This window comes from Panthera tigris, chromosome A1 (assembly GCF_018350195.1).
Source record: "Panthera tigris isolate Pti1 chromosome A1, P.tigris_Pti1_mat1.1, whole genome shotgun sequence".
Lineage (NCBI taxonomy): Eukaryota > Metazoa > Chordata > Mammalia > Carnivora > Felidae > Panthera > Panthera tigris.
In genome coordinates this window covers 121,133,064-121,143,637 of record NC_056660.1, presented here as the reverse complement: position 1 = coordinate 121,143,637, position 10,574 = coordinate 121,133,064, and positions in this window count along the sequence as shown.

The following is a 10,574-nucleotide window of genomic DNA, read 5'->3' as shown; positions in this document are numbered from 1 at the left end:
TCATTTCATATACATTTATGCTGTTGGTTGCCTGCTTTTATGTTACATCCAACCTTCAGAATTCAGGTTGAATATGTCATGCCATGATGTGCAGGAGACCTGCAGAGAGAGCGCCCCTGGACTTTAATGGGAGCCGAGTACATTCAAAGGAAGAATTTTGCTTTCAGTGTATTTAACACTGTTTGCCTAGAGTTCTATCTCCACAGGGGCTAACATCTGTGTAAAACAGCACGGAGGAGAGCTCCTGGCCTAGGCCCTGCTGAGAACAAAGCCAGGACACCTGAGAATTAAAAGGCTCCCATCCTTCAAAGCTTTCCAGAGACTTCTCATCCCCCTGCACATCTTGACACTTTCACTACCTACGTGTGCACCGCGAAACAATGAGTACACAGCATCTCTGTGCAAGTTAATAAACTTGAGGTAAATGGCATCCCATCGTATTCATCCTATTGCCACTCACTCTTGTGGACCAGAATTATGTTTCTGAGATTTAACCACCTCGCTCTAGTTCATTCATTTTAATAGCTGTATTGCATTTTATTGTTCAGAATGTTTTATCTCTTAAGCTGAGCAGTGGGTACTCTTGGTGTTTGTCATATTCTTTTCTAAACTTTGCAGGAAGGCTGAAATATTTCATGATTTAAAAAATGAAGTGAGCGTTGCCTTTCAGGTCTCCTGAAAGGAGAATTCTGACACGGAATGCTTCTTGTGGCAACGTGTGGGTGTCCCGCTAGGTTGCAGACTGCAGCTCCCCATTCGTCTGCGTGCCTGGTTCTGTAGACTTGAGCCCAGCATCTAATAGTCTTACAGTGATGCTAGTTGTGTTTCCTGAACATCGATGCTGTGCCCGGCACTGTGCCACGTGGTTTGAGAGGGTGATCCCATCGAGTCCTCGTAACAATACTACAGGGTGGGGGTGTCATGATTATCCTGCATTTATAGCTGAGAGAGATGACGCTCAGAAGTTTGGTGTCATGGCCAAGGCCGGATGGCTAGGAAGGTGAGAGCCAGTGTTTGCAAGCAGGCCTCTCTGACTGCCAGATTCATGTTGATCCATAGTCTCGCCACCCTACCATATTTCTCCATAGTTGGGGAGGGAGGGATGCCTTTGGCTCCGTCTGGATGCTGTCGGTTTGCCTGTCCCCTCCTCAGAACACGTTCATCCAGATATCCATGGTAGGATGGAAAGACGAAAGCAGCATTAGGATTGGGACCTCCACTCAACTCCTTCTTCACACATTCAGATGGTTTCACCTGCAGGCTAAAATGGTTCAAAGGACTAGACACTACCCCACACCCACTGCCACACTCCACACAGGCATTTGCCCAGTGGTTGTCTTCCCACACTAAGGCTTGGATTTACCCCACGGGTTGGCCAAGGGGCTCTTTTGGGAAAGGCCTTATTCAGACCTTTGAAATTTTTCTCCAAACGAGGGTATGCTTGAAGTCTGTAATTTTTCTTCTCTATTTTTTTATCCTTTCTGCCCTTTCCTTCTTCCTCTTCCTTGAATACGAAAAGCATTTACATTATTTAATGTGGAGGATTTTAAACATGCCAATTTCATATTCTCATTTAAGTACAACAGGAACCTTTAAAACATGGCAGTGGCTGGACTGCCGAGAAGCTCTCTGGGGCTCTGTTGGGGGGGACCGGGGGGGTCAGGGTCTTGCAGATCAAACCCCCCACCCCACCCCGTGTGCCGGGAATGCCCTCTGCTACCCTGGAGAACTCTCGGAGTTGCAACAGCCGTGCAAAATGAAGCCTCTTATATGGATCTGCATTCACTCTCTGGAGAAGACCTAAAATAAAGTAACATGAAAGATATCAGGAGTTGTTTTTTGCTTGTTTTTACCATATTTTCAATCCAAATTGGCACCGGCTGTGGATGAATAACTTTTGAAGATGAGGGGTGGCAGGACCGTGCTGACAGGTGGTAGCTCTCGACCACAAACTTCCCCCAAGCCTTCTCCAACAGCCCCCCAGCAGCGGTGAATTCTATTCTGCGGCTGTGCCACCAAAATCCAAACCAACAGGTGAAAAACAAGAAATCAACTGCGTGCCTCTGAAAGAATCAGCACTTTATTCATCAATGCTAGCCAGGAAGCTGCTCCACTGTTTTAATAATTCCAACAGCTTCCAAGGGGGACAGCTGCTCCCAGGAAAAGACTGCCATAACTTCAGGCACTTGTGACAAAACCTAGGTGAATTACTAGACAACTTCATGCTGGTTCGCAGAGTGATGAAAACAAGTGGCCTTGAATGATAGCACATGTTATAAAGAAATGGAGCCTTTCAGTTATAAAAGATGTATCAATCGGGGGAAAGCAAATACAAATTAAAGTTTGATGAGCAATTGGATATTAATTGGTACTAACTCTGCTTTTTATGTCACTTTGATGTGGAGTGGATCATAAACATGGTGAGCGATACTAATAATGTACATTCACTTCAATACAACTTTATGGTGCCATTTATTAAAGAAACCAATATTGAGATTGAGTGGTTCGTTCACTGGCGTGCACTTTTCCTACTGTGTACCTTCACCTCACTCTTGTCACGCAGGCTCTCAGCCCCAGCCTGCGGGGGGCACCGTGCAGTTGCTTAGACACGGAAGAACCATTGCCTGGTGTTTGCTTTATGCACCGATTCTAAATTATAGTGGAAACAGATTTAACAGCAACCTAGGGCCTTATCCTTTTTTCCTGCTCTTTTCTGAATTTAGACAGCAAGTTCAAGAAAAGGAATGTCATCTTATGTTTATTAAGTAAACACTAAATAGACATCGTAGCGTACTTCTGTAAATAGCCATCATGTTTTACGTCAAGTATAATTCAACATACTTTATTTCAAATATAAAAGAAATTTTTCCAAGTCACAAAATGCAAAAGTGATGCATGATTACTAAGAAAAGAAGAAAATAAAAATTGTCTTCTTAAAAATTAAAATGGGAGAATAGTGGATAAGTTTCATCATGTCCTTTGTCCCTTTAATAATCAATTTGCACAATGTTTTAATTTTATTTTACCTGGATTCATAGCCCAGTTCTGCCATGTCTTCACTGTATGACCCAGGGCAAGTAACTTAATCTCTCTGTGCTTTCTCATCTGAAAAATGGAAATAATCATATACACCTTAAGCAGTATTGTAAAGGTGCAGGGCGCCTGGGTGGTTCAGTCAGTGAAGCATCCGACTTCAGCTCAGGTCATGATCTCGCAGTTTGTGAGTTTGAGTCCCGTGTCAGGCTCTGTGCTGACAGCTCGGAGCCTGGAGCCTGCCTCAGATTCTGTGTCTCCCTCTCTCTCTAAAAAATAAAGATTTTTTAAAAAATAAAAAAAAGTAAAGGTGAATGAGACATTTTTAAACACATCCTTTAAAACTATTATTTAGCACTTAGCACTATGCCTAGCATGTTTCAAAAGTTAGCTATTTTGGGGGCACCTGGGTGGCTTGGCTGAGCTTCTGACTTCAGCTCAGGTCATGATCTCGCGGTTTGTGAGTTCGAGCCCCTCGTAGGGCTGTCTGCTGTCAGCACAGAGCCTGCTTCGGATCCTCTATCCTCCACTCCCTCCCCCACTCCCCTGCTCACACTCTCCGTCTCAAAAATAAATAAAACATTTTTTAAAAAGTTAGCTATTTTTATTATGGCAATATTGCTTATAACGGATGGGGTCTAATCAGCAGCATTGCCAAATGCAATCAACGAATAATGCTGGTCTTCAGGCTGACACCAACATTTCATTAATGCCTGGAATTATTACCTTGGAATAAATATTCAGGAGCCCACATGGCTAAGAAAACAGCTAAGAAATATGTCCTCCCTTTGCTGCAGTGGTTGCCATTACTTAGAATTTTAGCACAGCATATAGGCACAGCATGATATTTTATGATTACTTTTGAGGCACTTCTGTATTACAAAGTTACTCTACTAATTCTGTTGGGTTTTTTTTTTTAGTTTATTTATTTATTTTGAGAGGGGTGAGGGGTAGAGAGGCTCCACGTCAGTTTAGAGCCCCATGCGGGGCTTGAACCCATGAACCCTGGGATCATGACCTGAGCCGAAATCAAGAGTCTGACACTGGGGGTGCCTGGGTGGCTCAGTTGGTTGAGCGTTGACTTCAGCTCAGGTCATGATCTCACGGTTTGTGAGTTCAAGCCCTGCATTGGGCTCTGTGCTGACAGCTCCGAGCCTGAAGCCTGCTTCAAATTCTGTGTCTCCCTCTCTCTCTGCTCCTCCCCCTCTCACACTCTGTCTCACAAAAAAATGAGTAAATGTTAAAAAAAAAAACTGACACTGAACCAACTGAGCGATCCAGGGACCCCTGTTGTTTTGTTTTTAAATCAACCACAATTTCCCTTTGGTTGGGTGAAGGGCAGGCCAACTTAGAACTAGGCTGAATAATTGTTTGAGATCCTTAGGAAGTCTAGGAAGTTATTTTGTTGATACTTGGGGTGATAAGCTTTGCCTACTCTGGGGGTCAGAAGCAGGCAAACACTGATGTGCATTTGATTTTTTCATAGGAGGAAATCTAACTTTTAATTAGGCTAACGCTCTGAGGGAAGTGTTTTACTGAGCTATATTTTTATTTTCTGCCTATTAATTTGAACAGATTATTCAAAGGCTGTGTATTAATAGATAGCAAGGGAGGGAATTAAAGCTAATGTGGGGCAAGGCTTCCACCGTGTGTACATGAACTTAGAGAAATCCCCAGCAAGTAGTGAAATGGGCTGTTGTACAAAGAAAAAGAGTAAGGGAGGCAAGGGCAGACATAGAAGGGATCCTTCTGTTTTACATTTGCTTGATTAAAAGGCAGGTTGACTGTCATATTTTGTAAATATGTCAATACAATAATTACCACTTGCACTAAATGGGGAGAAAAGGCAGCTTTGTGTGAAAACTAGAGAAACAGATCACAGAACGGGCACCTTGTAATAGAAGGCTCTCAGCAAACAAAAGACATGTGTTACACCTCATTAAAAGAGGATTTCCTTTCGTTGCCATTGAGAGACTGAGATGCCATATTTTCCCTCAAAAGTAAATGGTCTATTTTCGAAATAGAGAGTCCCTACTCCTTGTATGTGCTCTTAATTCAAGAAATATATCTAACAGTCGTCTAACAAGAGTCAGTTTCAGAAGAAATTAATGAGGAACATCCATTAATTATTTATGCTCTGAAACAGTAGGTCTGCTAATGTTTCTGCTAATCACCAAAGCTAAACAGATGTATCTTCATAAAGACAACCTTGAAGAATAGAATGAGTATAAAGAGGTGCAAATAGGAAAAATATGTCTATGTATAGCGATGACAGGAAACAATAATAGTGATGCATCAGTGCCCCCGAGACAGTATTTGTTTAAACAGCAAGGCACAGTGAAATCATCAGAACACGTTGTTGTCACATTGCCCAATGTGTAAGTATTGTATTAAGCAGGAATAATAGAAGTTGAAGGTATGGGTAGAGGACAAAAAATGAGACCACTACTCTTTGAAACAGCCTCGAAAGCTGCCCCCTTTGCATAAGGATTCCGGAAGCAGCTTCTTCCACGGCTGCTAAGGAGTGGTAAGGCTGTGAATTTTGAAATCATCGCATAAATCTCAATGATTCAAACCTTCATTTTTGCTTTCACACGGACCAGGTCAGAATATACCCGGTCGGTTCCTTTCCTGGGTTGTAAAAGTCGTGTCAGAAGAGCCCCCCTGCAGAATGGAGAAGCAGTTACAGTAGGGCCATATCTGAGGGCTGGGCCATCTGGATGTAAACCCTGGCTTTCCCACATACCAACTTCATAATTTGGGCAAATTAACCTCTCAGTACTTCACTGAGTTTCCTCAGTTTCCTCACTGGCAACATCCACCTCAAAAAGCTGTAAAATGAGGGGCACCTGGGTGGTTCCATTGGTTTGAGCATTTGACTCTTGGCTTAGACTCAGGTCATGATCTCACATTTTGAGTTCGAACTCTGTGTCAAGCTCTGTGCTGACAGCAGGGAGCCTGCTTGGGATTCTCTCTCCCTCTCTCCCTGCTCATGTGCTCTCTTTCTCTCTCTCTCAGAATAAATAAACATTTTTAAAAAATTGTTGTAAAGTGAGTTCTTAGGACACCCAAATATATGTACTCAGTTTTTGTGAGTTATTATTATTATATATTATTGAATATTATTATCATTATCATTATTTTCAACACAGCTTTCTTGAGTTCAGTTTATGAGTATGACAATGGTGGGGATCTCACAGACACCTGACATTCTGTAGAGCTACCGCTTTCAAGATGGAATGATAGTGACAGATTCCACCTCGCCTCCTAACTCACATTCTCTGTCGTGATGATTTCTCAGGATCCTTTGAGGAGAGCCCAGTTCCCTCCATGTTCCAAGAAAGATGTGCAGGATAGTTGGTATCAACTAAGGGACAAAAATGGCGGCCACAGGAGACTGGTGTTCTAAGCCCATGCTTTCTCCAGCACTCCTCTTACCACCTCCGCTGGAGACTGAGGAGGAAGGAGTTCCCTTCAAAGGCACTGGTAGTCCTCAGAACTTGTATCCAAAGGGTCACAGGGAATGACCCCTCTTTGGGAAGGTCATCTCTGTCCTGCCTGTTGAATCATGTGTCATCAACGTATGGAGTGAGACTAGGAAGCATTTCTCACACCGCACACAGAATCACTCGGGAAAGTTTAAAAAACATATATGTATATTTATGTATGTATTTATTCATATTGAGTGTGTGGTGTGTGACTGCGTGTGTGTACGTTGTATGAGTGCACATGAGTGTGTGTGTGGTGTGTGCATGTGGGGCGGTGTGAGGTGAGTGTGTGTGTGTGTCTGTCTACTATAAAGCCTTTCTCTAGAACTACAGACTTAGAATCTTCCCTGCTGGGGCCTAATAACCTGTACTTTCTAAACTATTTTTAAAATTTATTTATTTTGAGAGTGGGGGAGGGGCAGAGAGAGAGACAGAGAGGGAGAATCCCTAGCAGGCCCCATGCGAAAGGAGGCTCTATCTCACAAACCATGAGACCATGATATGAGTTGAAATCAAGAGCTGGAGGCCAACTGACTGAGCCACCCAAGCGCCCCAATAATATGTACTTTCTAAAGTTCACTAGGAACTGTCTGGTGTGCTGTCGGATTTTGGAGTTACTATTCAAAGGCAGGGATACTCTATGTCCAGTGTTACAGTGCATTTGCGTGCCTTATATACCTTGCTATGATGTAAAGAGTATCAACATTTGGTGCAGTCGCTTCAACTCATGTCATGATCTCGTGGTTTGTGAGTTCAAGCCCTGTGTCAAGCTCTGTGCTGATAGCTTAGAACCTGGAGCCTGCTTCAGATTCTGTGTCTCCCTCTCTCTCTGCCCCTCCTCCGCTCTCACTTTGTCTCTCTTTCTCTCTCTGTCTCTCTGTCAACATTAAAAAAGAATTTTTTTTAAAGCGTATCAACCTTTATGAAAGACCCACTGTCATAAATCAGGGTGGATTTGAGCTTAACGCGGTCACTATTCCTCCCCTCTGTGCTCACTTTCTGCACAGAAAGAAGAGGAAGTTAAGCCATGAGTGCAGAAACCAGCTTCCTGTTTCCTCTCTGCAGGAGTCTGTAGTGAGCGAGGGCCACTGATGGGCCGTTAGTACATGCGGTTGAAATAATGCTTTACTTATCAGGAAAAGCTGGGGGGTGAGGGAAGAACTATTTTCAGTAGCTAGCACAATACAGTCCTGGGAGTGCATTGCTCAGGGGATTATGCATTGCCCACCAAACTGCTCTACAACAGACCAACAGTGTGCTCTCGCCTGGCAGAAGGACTCTCACCTCTCCAACAAGAACCTGCCCCTGGCATGGGTCCACTCTCCTTCCACAGGCAACCTCTTGTATTGCCTGTGAACATTTTCTGCTCTGTCCCTACTCAGCTGGGATGGCTTCGGCCAAGGACCCACAAGAGACTCTCTAGATGAGAGAGTCATGAACCAAGACAAAAACAATAGATTCCTTTAGTATCCATCCTCCCCCTGCTTCCCACCATCCCCTGTGCATATTCCCTTAGCATCAAGAATCCCTGGACCAGTCATTAGGTTGTGAAATTAAAACAGAAAAGCCACAAAGAGAGGAGAGCCTATTACCTAAAACCAAGCTCTCCGGAAGTGGCACATTAGCTCATTTCCCCAAATGTGGGGGACGTGTGCAGGGGCTGGGCAAAGTGTGCGCGTCATTAGCCGCTCTAACAAAATCAGACCCAACGTGCAGCCAAAGCTCTCCATGTCACTTCTGTGTTTTATTAAACAACACAACCTGTCAGGTCATGTAAATGGCACTGCTTCCTATACACAGACCAAATGAATTAGAAGAGGCATTCAGGTGTATGGCAATATTATATTCCACACTGGTCACATTTCTTCTTCTCTTTCTCTGTTTTTAATGTTTATTTAATCTTTTTTTTTTTTTTTTTTTTTTTTTTTTTTTTTTTTTTTTTTTTACAGATGGCAAGTGAGGGAGGGGCAGAGAGAAAGGGAGAATCCCAAGCAGGCTCCACACTGTCAGTGCAAAGCCCGACGCGGGGCTTGAACTCACGAATCATGAGATCATGACCTGAGGCGAAATCAAGGAGTCAAGACATTTAACCGACTGAGCCACCCAGGCACCCCCACCACTCACATTTCTATTTCCTCTCCACATATTTCTAACCCGAAGGACATGCTTATTTGCTACATGACCTGTAAAAACACATAAACTCTCACAGAGCAGAATGGAATTAATCTGAAGTAGAATCACAAACACCTTATAAACCATAAAATGAAAAAAGGTGTGTGTGGCGCGGGGTGGGGAGCGAGGAGGAGTGAAGAGATGAATAGGTTGATTACCAGACTGACAATTCTCACGTGTTTTGTGCCACATTTCAACAAACAAATTTAATTTGCCTACGAAGGTATCGACAATTACAATTTCCAGACCAATCTTTTGTTTAGCTGCCCTACACACACTTCTGCTCAGATATTTTTACTTTAGGACAGGTGCCACTACCTTTAAAAAGAAACACCTGAATTAGTACCCAGTACTAAAATACCTGCAGAGTGCATTGTAATCACAATTAAACCAAAGGAAAGGAAAGGAAGATAATTGGTCATTCCAGAATTTCTCTTCTTCCCAGTGTCACCAGCCTCTTACTGCTCAGGAGGAAATAATCCTTAGAAAGATCTGAGCTAATAAGGCTATACAAAACCAACTTGTATGGGGGGAAAGGGCAAGGATGTTTCCTCTGTGTTTATTATATAATTTAATATACTTCTGAGACAAAAGGGGGGTGACACTCATTTGTTTCCAATGCAATGCAGTAAATGAGTTCTTCAAAAACTCCCCCGGTCGCTTTTCCACATTACTACCAATGCAGAGAGTGACAATAGCAAATGATCTTTTCCTACAGGAAAGCTCAAAACTCTCCTGTAATCTGTGATTCCCACGGTGTAACGTACTATAACATTGTAAAGGTTTGAATAATTACATAATCCTTAAGTTTGCTGCCTGAAGAAAGCACCTTGTTGGTTATAAGACAGGTTCATTTTTTTCCCTGCAGGTGCTTATTCTTTTGGATTACAGCCTAGCGTTGGGACGGAATCCACAAGTTATATTCATTACTAGTGGAAAAGCCCCCTGCACCTATAATGTTCCAGATCTAGTCCACATAAAGCCGTTATCAAAAATTTTGCACCTGCTGTCTATCCTCTGTTTTGGTTTTAAATTTGAAGTGCAGCTTCGCCTCTGGCTTCTGGGTAGTCACATTAAGTTAATAATCCCAACAATAAGAGAGAATAAGGCAGAAAAGAATGAAGGCCAAGGCAAGCATACTACCCCTCGCGATCCCTGAGGGAATTCGGTTGTCAAGACCTCCTTTCTTCCTAAAGTAAAATCCTTTGCTACAGGAAACGGGTTTAAAAAAAAAATCTTGCCATTTTATGAATAAAGAGATGATGTCCTGAGGAAGTATAAAATAGAGATATAAAAGTCTCAAAGAAGACAAAGTCTCCCACTGGTTAATAGTGTGGTTAAGTTAGACATGAGGAGGGGACGCCAGCAAGGGGAAGATTCCATCCTTTCCAGACAAAACGTGTCTGTGTATTTTCAACTTGAGTGTTTAAAACATTTTTTATCTTCCAGAATGTTCAATAATTCAATACATTTGCTTAAATGGTTACAAGAGAACCCACTAAAAACAGAAATGTTCCATAGTTTTAATAACATGATTCCTTTCAGTGTGTACCATCGCAATGATCATTTTATGAAAAGATGAAGAAACTGACAGCTGCTTTTAAATATCTTTCTGCCTTTCATCAAGAAACACAAAGGGAACAACCGGGAAGTTACCACGAGGTACTTCTTCAAAAGCTGATTCTTGTGTCCCCAAAGGATTCCATATGCAACATAATGTAAACAATTTTCTATTTTAATTGTTTTCCTTTGGTCACACCCTGAAGCATAATTCACTCACCACCTTGTCACACGTGGGTATGTGCAGTATACACACATGGGAAAGCAAAGAAAAGTCTCATTTTCCACAACTAAGAAATTCACGCGAAAGGATTTACTGGG